Below are 10,134 nucleotides of genomic sequence, written 5' to 3'. Positions count from 1 at the left end.
AGCTAGAGGAGGGTAGTTACTAGTTACCGGTACATGTACTTAGTTTCATTCACTTTTCACTTTTTGACACAAAGGTATTTTTAGGAGTAGTCTTAATGTATCATACTTTCTACTTTCACTTGAGTAATAATTTTATGAAGTGTCGCTACTCTTGCTGGAGTAAATTTTTTGACTGCTCCACCTACAATGGCTAACTTCACTGAATAAAGAACATTTTAACCAAAAATGCACCAGATAAAAAGACAGAGTTTAAATTTGATTTAAATTCCTTTTTCTGTTGTTGTTTTTTTTACACTATCTTGTCATCTTAATCCTACTGCTGTCTATTATATATGGAGGTCATTGTAATATGTAGTAGAAAAGTATAAACTGACAGTGGATGTAGTTCCCCTTACTCTAACATACAGCATACTACGGACTAAAAGACTACTGACCTTGCATTTATTTTCCATTTTGTTTTGCATTTGTCTTAATTACTTTGTTTTTATCTTTAGAACACCAGAGTTGGTAAATAAATTAATATTTTGGTAAAAACAATCTGATTAGTTACTCAGTACTTGAGTAGCCTTAGAATAACTTTTTTTTCCTCTTAAGTCTGTTCTTGCAAGGCCACTGTTTATAATTACTCGAGAAGAAATATGTTTATATACATTAATTTTATGTAATTAAGTAGGGCTGCTGTTACTTGAGTCCAATTTTTGCTGCTCTAGCCACTTCTCATGGGACGTGTGTAATAATCATCAGAGGTGGTTAGCAACGGTTCCATTTAGTCAGGTACATATACCTGAAGCAATATTTGACAAAATAATTACTTTTAGAAGTTGTTTAAATGCGCTTTTTATTTTTATTTGAATAATATCATCATTAAGTATCACTACTCCAGGTAGAGTAAAACGTTTCACTAATACCCACCATGAGTAACTTCATAAGATGCAGATTTTGTTAAAATCAGTATTATATTTTGTAAACAAGCTTTCTTTTTATCTGAGTAAACGAAAGTGAAGACCAAGTAAATATGCAGTAAAAAATTATACTTATCACTGGAGGAAGATTATACGCTCATAATGTGCATACCGTGCCTACTGTTATAATTTGCTGTATAGGTTTTATGTTGGAGAAAATGGATTTGGAAACACGTTTTTCAGCTGCATGAATTTAATTAGCAATAATTCTATTTACAGTATTTGTATGATTTTCAGTTTTTAAAATCCCAGATTTGCACATAAGTACTGAATGCCATTTGACTCTTTCTCAAGTTATTCTTTAGACAACTATTTGTCAACTTTTACTTAAGTAAAATACACTGCCTGGCCAAAAAAAAAAGTCGCCACCTGGATTCAACTAAGCAAATAGGTATGAGCCTCCTATTGGATAATTAGTGCATGGGCGATTATCTTTCAGCTGGCAACAACTTATTTAACCCCAACTGGTTCAATGACTTGCTTCTCATTTCCTAAACAACCATGTGGAAAGACACATCCCGTAGTCGTGGAAAAGATGTTAGTCTGTTTGAGAAGGGTCAAATCATTGGCATGCATCAAGCAGAGAAAACATCTAAAGAGATTGCAGAAACTACTATAATTGGGTTAAGAACTGTCCAACGCATTATTAAATACTGGAAGGATAGTGGGGACCCATCATCTTCAAGGAAGAAATGTGGCTGGAAAAAAATCCTGAATGATGGTGATTGGCGATCACTTAAACGTTTGGTGAGATCAAATGGAAGAAAAACAACAGTGGAACTCAGGGCTATGTTTAATACTGAAAGTAAGAGCATTTTCACATGCACAATGCAAAGGAAACTCAAGGGATTGGGACTGAACAGCTGTGTAGCCCTAGTAAAACCACTAATCAGTGAGGCTAACTGGAAAAAATTCTTCAATTTGTTAGGGAGCATAAAGATTGGACTGTGGAGCAATGGAAGAAGGTCATGTGGTCTGATGAGTCCAGATTGTTCCAGAGTGATGGGCCAATCAGGGTAAGAAGAGAGGCAGGTGAAGTGATGCACCCACCATGCCTAGTGACTACTGTACAAGCCTGTGGGGGCGGGGTTATGATCTGGGGTTGCTGCAGTTGCTCAGGTCTAGGTTCAGCAACAGTATGTGCTCAAAGAATGAGGTCAACTGACTACCTGAATATCCTGAATGACCAGGTTATTCCATCAATGGACTTTTTCTTCCCTGATGGCACAGGCATATTCCAAGATGACAATGCCAGGATTCATCGGGCTCAAATTGTTAAAGACTGGTTCAGGGAGCATGACTCATCATTTTCACACATGGATTGGCCACCATAGAGTCCAGACCTCAACCCCATGGAGAATCTTTGGGATGTGCTAGAGAGGGCTTTGCGCAGCGGTCAGACTCTACCATCATCAATGCAAGATCTTAGTGAAAAATTAATGCAACACTGGATGGAAATAAATCTTTTGACATTGCAGAAGCTTAACGAAACAATGCCACAGCGAATGCGTGCCGTAATCAAAGCTAAAGGCGGTCCAACAAACTATTAGAGTGGGTGACCTTTTTTTTGGTGGCGACTTTTTTTTGGCCAGGCAGTGTATGTTGAAGTATTTCCCTACTTAAGTACATTTTTGGCTACTCTACCCACATTTGATGATCAAATACATCATATAGACAAAGAAATAAAACTGATCAGTGTAGGGTTTGCGGAAGAACCTAATATCCCAATTTTTGATTTATGTAACTACTTTATACCTACGTCTCCCTAATGTCACCGTCCGCTGTAGGAGAGAGTTATTTGAGGATCACAGTGTACTTGAAATGCACATCACCATAAAATGACCTTCCCCTGGTTGAACATGGTGCATTACCATGTTAGGACGCTTCACTTCAGCAGATATTTTAGCACATTGCAGAAAAGTCTGATACTTTTGAAGCAAAATTTATAGAATTGAAAAAATAAATTAAGACTTTAGCAAATCTATTTGCACTGGTCCGGTCTCAGAGGTCTTCTGCACAGCTCTGTACATTTTCAGTTCAGATCTAAAGCAGATGTTTTGTGATGAAAATGCTGTACTCTAAGAAAAACACCTAAAACATCTGAGATATAGAAAACGGTACATTTTAGATAGCTGGTTATGTATGATTTGAAAAATTTATTCTTTATTAGAATGAAACTAATTATTATTTGAACAAAAAAAATTTAAATTATCAAACAAACCACACTCTTTCCAGTTGTTTTTTCATCCTCGGAACTTCCTGTATAAGAAAGACCTGGGGTAATAAAAAAGTGTAAGAAGCTCTGAGTTAATAGAGATAAGAAATTACCATGTTTTTGGATTGGCTCCCTCTTAATGAATGGCTAACAAAACTAGTCATTTTAGGAGCATTTTATTGTTCAGAATTAATCACCAAACAGCTGCCGAACCAGAAGATCCCGGCTTGGAGGCTTCGTAGTGGCTCCTCGGCAAACAGCAGTTGGGCGTTGGCTGTTCCATGGTTTGCCAAGAACAATCAGACAGGCGGAAACTAGGTATTTTCCTAATCTTCTTCAGCGGATGTATTGTGATGAAAAACATTGCATTCAACTTGGTTTGATCGGCAAGAAGCAAGTCACTATGCTCAGCTCTTTCTGGATCGCAGGCAGAATGTAAGGCAAGGCAGGGCAAGATTATTTCTATGGACAATTCAAAGTGCTTTACATGAATTAGAAAATAAAACAGAAAAAAAATAAAAGCAGAGGAAAACAAAAAACATTTTTAAAACATAAAAACCTGGTAACTGCCTTTATGTACTTATGCAGTCTGGTTCAACAAGTGAGTGGACGCTTTTCCTGAGGGGGGGTTTTGGATGCTATGTAACGTAGCTTCAGCTGAAAACTGGCGCTCCTCTCAGATCTGAAGTGCATCAGGCAAAGAGAAAGAAGGGAAGGGGTCAACTTAAATAATCTGTTTTGCCTCTTGTTATGGTTTTCATAAAGTAGTAAGAAGGTGGATGTTAATTTTTTTTCTGTTTTTATTTTGCAGGAAAATATTTTTAAAAACTCTTAAACCTAATGTACACTTTGCAACAGTACAATTCAAACACAAGGTTTGCTTTTCTTCATCAATGACACCACTGAAGACAAAGCGGCTCCAACAAACTACAAGCTAAAAACAAACAGTAAAAAGGCTCCATCCGTTTATTCAACAGCCGAAAATATTTTTGCACTGTTAGGTAATACTTTGCTCACATTCTGCAGAACTTGTCAACACAAGCAACCCTATTTAATGAGCAGGCTGCCGGTAGGCTGCAGCTTCAGCGTCTTACAGAGTGGATTAGTGAACGCCATGGTTAGGTTGTCTCCTGAGGGTGCTTACATTTACACCTTTTGAGTCATAGTGACTTCGTTGTCAAGGTCAAGCAAATGAGTCGGGTGGGATGGCTCACTGCAGGGAGAACAGGTGCAACTGCCCTCCATCCGTCACGCCGTGCTCCAGCTTAACTGTGTTGACTTCATGCCACAGAGCCATTGTGGTCCTATGGTAAATGCTGTCTTGTCACAGCAAGCAGGGCACAAGTTTCATTTAGCCTCTTCATAGAAATTTTACAATCTCTCTTACTGGCATTGACCTAACGCCACTGCTCCATTTGCTTCTCTAATGTTAGAGACCTGCTCTGTCACGGAGTATTGAAAAATGACTTAAGAAATGGTGTGGTTTATGTCGATATTCTCTTTTCTAACCATTGTTTAAAATATTTTTCACAAGTTAAATTCTAACCTTTATACAAAAAAGGGCTGCTTGTTATCTTTTAGCAGTTATTTATGCTTATCTGACAGATTTGGATAAGATGCCTAATAAGCTGTTTGCAGGCAATTAAGAATATAAAAGCTTACTTTAGTGTTAATACCAGTACAGTTATATCAGCACTGATATCTAGGGAAAATAAGGTGCTTACTGAGTGAGAAACTTGGCTTCCCAATCTTCTGTATCTAGCAGAATAGTGTAGATAAGCCAGCACAGCCCTAATTAGTCAAACAGAAGAAATTTTAGAGTATGAATCTGACCCAGGAGCTGAATAAATACATAACAATCCACAACAAAAAAGAAAAAAAAAAGCGTGGAAATATCCCTCCTTTGTAATCAACATTAAGCTGAAGCACTCATCTACAGAAAGCTTCACACCATGAGAGAACCTTTTCAAGATAAGCTGGATACGCCTATTCAATTCACTGATTAAACTCATATCTGGTTCTCCTGTCAGCTAAGCCACAGTGAAAAGACATAACTCAGGAGTCTGAGGATTCTCTTCAAAATGGCTCTGTTTTATCAGACACCACAGAGGAGTTAACACTCCACACAGATTTCGAAAGGAGAGAAATAAAATAAAAAATCTACCATATAAACCCTAAAAATTATTTCTTTTCAAAATGGGCAGATCACTTCCAAGTGCAATGAAGCTAAGCCTCCTTCAGTGATTGCTGGAAGCTGTCAGGCAGCAATAGAAGGTTGTTTTCCATCACTGTAAGAGTCCAGCTGAAGGCCCTTATTAAAGAGAGCTGTTTCTTTCTCATTCGACAGCTACGTTCTCATGTCCATCCACAACCAAGATGTCACCCCAAGGCATCGATTATTCTCTCTAGTGAGAGCCATTATGCCTTAACAACATTGTTTAAGCACAATGTTTTCATTTCACTACCAAAGATGTCAAACAGGTTTCTGTCTTCATATAAAGTATTAATCTTACAACAGCATATTATAGAATTTCTTTGCCATGAAATAATGCCATTTTTTTTGAAGATTCCTTAATACATTGAAAATGTAATTCATATAAATAACTGAAATAATTTAATTCATGTATTACATAGATTCATTAGACAAAGTCATGTATGTCAAGCATTGCTTCCTGATAATTTTAAAGATCATGGCATGCAGCTAATGAAAACAAAAAACTCTCAGAAAATATGATTATTCAATATAAATAAAATAACAATAGTGGGACAGTTAATGGGAATAACTGTTGGTATTTTACAAAGGACATCAATATAAACAGTAAAGTTTGAAAAAATGAATGTCGGTTTATGTGTTCCCGTGCAGTGAGGACTGTACAGCTTTCCATATTGAAGAAACCAAACAACAACTACACAAACACATGGCACAGCAGCCATTCAATTAAAAAACGCAATGTTATGGTCAGGAATGGTTGTGGTAGCATTATACCAAAGGAATGTTTGGCTATCAATACAAATAGATAAAATAATGCAGAAAATAGAATACCTGCCAGGATCCCTGTTTTTGTGTTTGTCTTGTCTTTTGTGTTTCTCCCTTCCTCCACCAGGAGGCGCCTGGCTCCGGTTCGCCTCCTCACACACCTGCAAACGCTCTTACTGCTCTTAAGCTGCTGGTTGCCACTACTTCGACGCCAGAGTTTATTGCCAGTTTGGGGTAGGCTACTCTAGCCAAGCCTTGTTTATTCTGAGTCTAATCAGAGTCTTTGCATTTTGAGTTTTTGTCCTCTAGCCAAGCTGAGATCATAATGAGTTTTACTGAGCGCTTGTTTCTCCCTGAGACTCAACTTTGTTTGTTCTTTGCCTTTCAACAGGAAGCCTTCTTACAACTGGACCTTTCTGCCCCGCCTTCTCCCAAGTAGGATCAACTGAGTATTACACTTAGCGACAGATTCCAAACAGGAGGTTTGGATCCAGCCACCTTTGAGCACGCTGAGATCACTCACTGAGTAAGGAAATCATCTTCACCACGACCCGTTCAAGTACCACAGGAAAACTGAGTTGCAACCAGCGGCTGCATCATTCCACTCCGTCTGAGTTCTGGGTAAACCCTGTTCCGCCCTCCACCGAATCAAACAAACTCTGGAAGACCAACACACAGACTGAAGTCTAAGTGTCTCTTCTTCTCTGGAAACGTGAGTGGCAACAAATCATCTCCTTCAAGATTAACAACTCCAATTTCCCACTGAGCTTGAATCTAACAGGCTGTCTTCCCCTCGTCTTCCAGTTTCCGGCTGAACAGAGTTCGGAGGAACTCTGCATTGAACTCAAACTACCTGCAATAAAACCCGTTGAACTTTATACTGTGTCTCTCTGTTTGGCTTGACTGCATGTGGGTCCGAGCCTTAGAAAAATCATGACAATACCTTCAATCAATAGACATTGGTTTGAGAATGATTAAAAAAAAAGAGAGCTTTCGACCCAGTGAGGTGAGGACTGTATAGCCTCCCATATTGGAGAAACCAAGCAACAACAACACAAACACACGGCACAGCATAAGACAACCAGCAGCATTGGTTAAGATTCAGCTTTAAGCTTCAAGTTCAAGAACAAAGGAGACACCTTTGAAGAGGTGTGGCTTGAAAGAAGCTATCTTTGTGAAAAGAGAAAAGCCATAACTGAACAAAGGGGGATGATTGCTGTTTCAGCTTCCAAGCATTTACAATTCAGTAATGGAATTCAATCCAAAGAAATTACATGAAATTACTTCCATTATGATGTGAAAGAACACAGCCCATGCACAACAAAAGACTCTAACAGACCACAAGGCTTGGCTGTTTGATTTGCATCTGATTTGTAGTGTGAGCCGGTGGACCTCTATGCTGCTTAAATACATTACAGTGGGCGCTGATTGGAAATGGACACTTCACTCACGCTCCGCGTGTTTCACGTATTGTGTGAAAAACATGTGACTACTATAGCCACTAGGTGGCAGTCTGACTCCATTTCGGCGTCCCATGAGTCAGAATTACATAGGTCGAGTAGCAGACTGGAAGGGGTGTCACGGGTTGCGAGTTTATGGCGCTACCTCGCTCGCGTTAGTCTGCATTTCTCATCCAACGAGCTTCGCCCCTCTCCATTCTCACATTGGACGATTGACCAATGGCGCACCAGCTCACAATGGACCGAGCCTATCGGCGGCCGAGCTCACAATGGAACTCCGCCAATCACCGCCACGATATCCGGAACCAATCAACGTCCGAGCTTACAATGGATACAGGCCAATCACCGTCACTCTGCTTGAGCCTATCAACATCCAAGCTCACAATGGACCTCGGCCAATCACCGTCACGATTTAAGAGCCAATCAATGTCTGAGCTCACAATGGAAGTCGGCCAATCAACGTGAAGCATAACTTGTAGAAAAAAATATATAGAGAGAGAAAAAAAACTTTCTGATTTTCGTATCTTAGAAAATTAAAAAAGAGAGAGAAAAAAGGTTGCCGATCTTGGAAAATTTAGCTCTCGGTGGCCAACTTTTCTCATCAAGAAAAAAAGAACCTTACAGTAAGTATACATTTATATCATTTATTGTTTCCTTCCATTCAAACAACGTTATTCCCTCTTTATTTCACATTAGCTACGAATAACATAACACAGATTAAGTAAATTAATGGTATTATGATGTCACATTTTCCCTCTTTATTATGATGTCACATTTTCCCTCTTTATTACACATGAGATAAATATAATATACTGAGGATTAAATAAATTAATGGTATTATGATGTCACATTTTCCCTCTTTATTACTCATTAGCTAAATATAATATACCATAGATTAAGTAAATTAATGGTATTATGATGTCATGTTCTGTTAGCAAACTGACACAGTTTTAAAAGGTTAAGGTTTACAATATAGTAACTTTTTAATTTAAAATGTCAGTAAAAATCTTTAAATCCTTTCATGTCATACCAATTGTTAGCTGTATAAAGTGCATTAATACTGTATTATGTTTGATTCTTCTCTTTTTTTTTATATTGTCTTCAGATGAGCACCAAGCCAAAGAGCCATAAAGGGATGGGAGATGGGGAGTGGATGGCAAGGCTCAGGGCATTTGCCAGCAGTGGGGTTTGGCCTTCAGATGCTGGAAATAGACCAGCCCCAAGGCAGAAGAAATGGCATGATCTTTATCAGAAGGTGAAGTGAAGCCACTGTATAAAATAAATTAATTAATTAATAAAAAAAAGACGCATGAGTAATTGTCATTAATAGGATGATGCTGTAATGTTTCAGATAGAAAAATGCCCCATTCAAAGCCCAAGGTCAGACCACCCTTTTTGGAGGGTCTGTGTCGTGTAATTGCAGCTTTCACTCTGCTAAGGTAAACTGGTTTAAAATAACAGCTATGTCTTGTCTTTTACAATTCTGGTGAATGATCTTTTTATACCTAGAATATATATCTTTTTTTAGCCTGCTCTGCAGCATCCTCCTCCTGTGACCCAGCACTCTATGGCTGCACCATCTACTTCTGCTGATACAGCTCCAGCCGCACGGTCTTTCTTGAGGGTCCCTCTGTCTTTGTCCATGGTAAATGTTTTTGTTCCTCTGCTTAATACTTCATAGTATTACATTTGCCTTGTGCAACAAACCATAATAACAGCTTTCAAGCAACATGTTTTTGTGTGTATTTAGATGCTGCGATTCATATTAGATTTATTTTACATTAGTTTACATTTATTATTTCAGTTCACTAAATCCCGTTTTGGTGGGTCTCTGTCGGATTCACTGAAGCCCAACTTGGTGGCCCGGAAAAAACCTACCCCGTCTCAGTCCTCTGTGAGGACCTCTAACCCGTCTCCGTCCTCTGTGAGGACCTCTACCCCGTCTCCGTCTTCTGTGAGGACCCCGACTCCATCTCAGTCCTCTGTGAGGACCTCTACCCCATCTCCGTCTTCTGTGAGGACCTCTACCCCGTCTCAGTCCTCTGTGAGGACCTCTACCCCGACTCCGTCTTCTGTGAGGACCTCTAGCCCTTCTCCATCCTCCGTGAGGACGCCTATCCTGTCTCCATCCTCTGAAATAAGCCCTAGTCCCTCTCCATCTTCTTTATCTGCTGTGAGGAGCCCTAGCATCGCTTCATCCTCCGGGATCCCAGCACACACCTGCGAGACAGTTTCATCTGTAAATACAAGAGTTTTTCTTCATGAAAGTAATGGAATCATAGGTCCAATTATTAAGATATATTTATGCAGATTTCCAAATCTCTTGTGTTGTTTTCAGGGGGAGTCTGGAATGTCCCTGCTACAGTCAGGAGCAGCTGGGGATGCAGCTAATTTCTGGTTTCCAAGTGAGATGAGGAAAACCATACCTGTGCAAGATCAAAGATGGATTTCTAATACCCTCTTTCGCTCTGGAAAACTGCGACCAGATTTGAAGCTCTGGTATAACCCTCCTGTGCCAGC

At 39.3% G+C, this 10,134-nt stretch overlaps 1 long non-coding RNA gene across 1 annotated transcript; it reads left to right on the top strand.

Annotated features, from left to right (window-relative positions):
- The first annotated feature begins 8,992 nt into the window (after positions 1-8,992).
- Positions 8,993-9,555, top strand: LOC119781974. The gene is made up of 3 exons (XR_005280622.1): positions 8,993-9,053; positions 9,143-9,259; positions 9,419-9,555. It is a non-coding gene; the product is annotated as an uncharacterized LOC119781974 (long non-coding RNA).
- The last annotated feature ends 579 nt before the right edge of the window (positions 9,556-10,134 follow it).

This window comes from Cyprinodon tularosa, unplaced genomic scaffold, assembly GCF_016077235.1.
Source record: "Cyprinodon tularosa strain WSP-4 unplaced genomic scaffold, ASM1607723v1 ctg186, whole genome shotgun sequence".
NCBI classification, from domain to species: domain Eukaryota; kingdom Metazoa; phylum Chordata; class Actinopteri; order Cyprinodontiformes; family Cyprinodontidae; genus Cyprinodon; species Cyprinodon tularosa.
The sequence above is the reverse complement of the archived record's forward strand: the minus strand, read 5'-3'. Positions and strand labels throughout refer to the sequence as shown.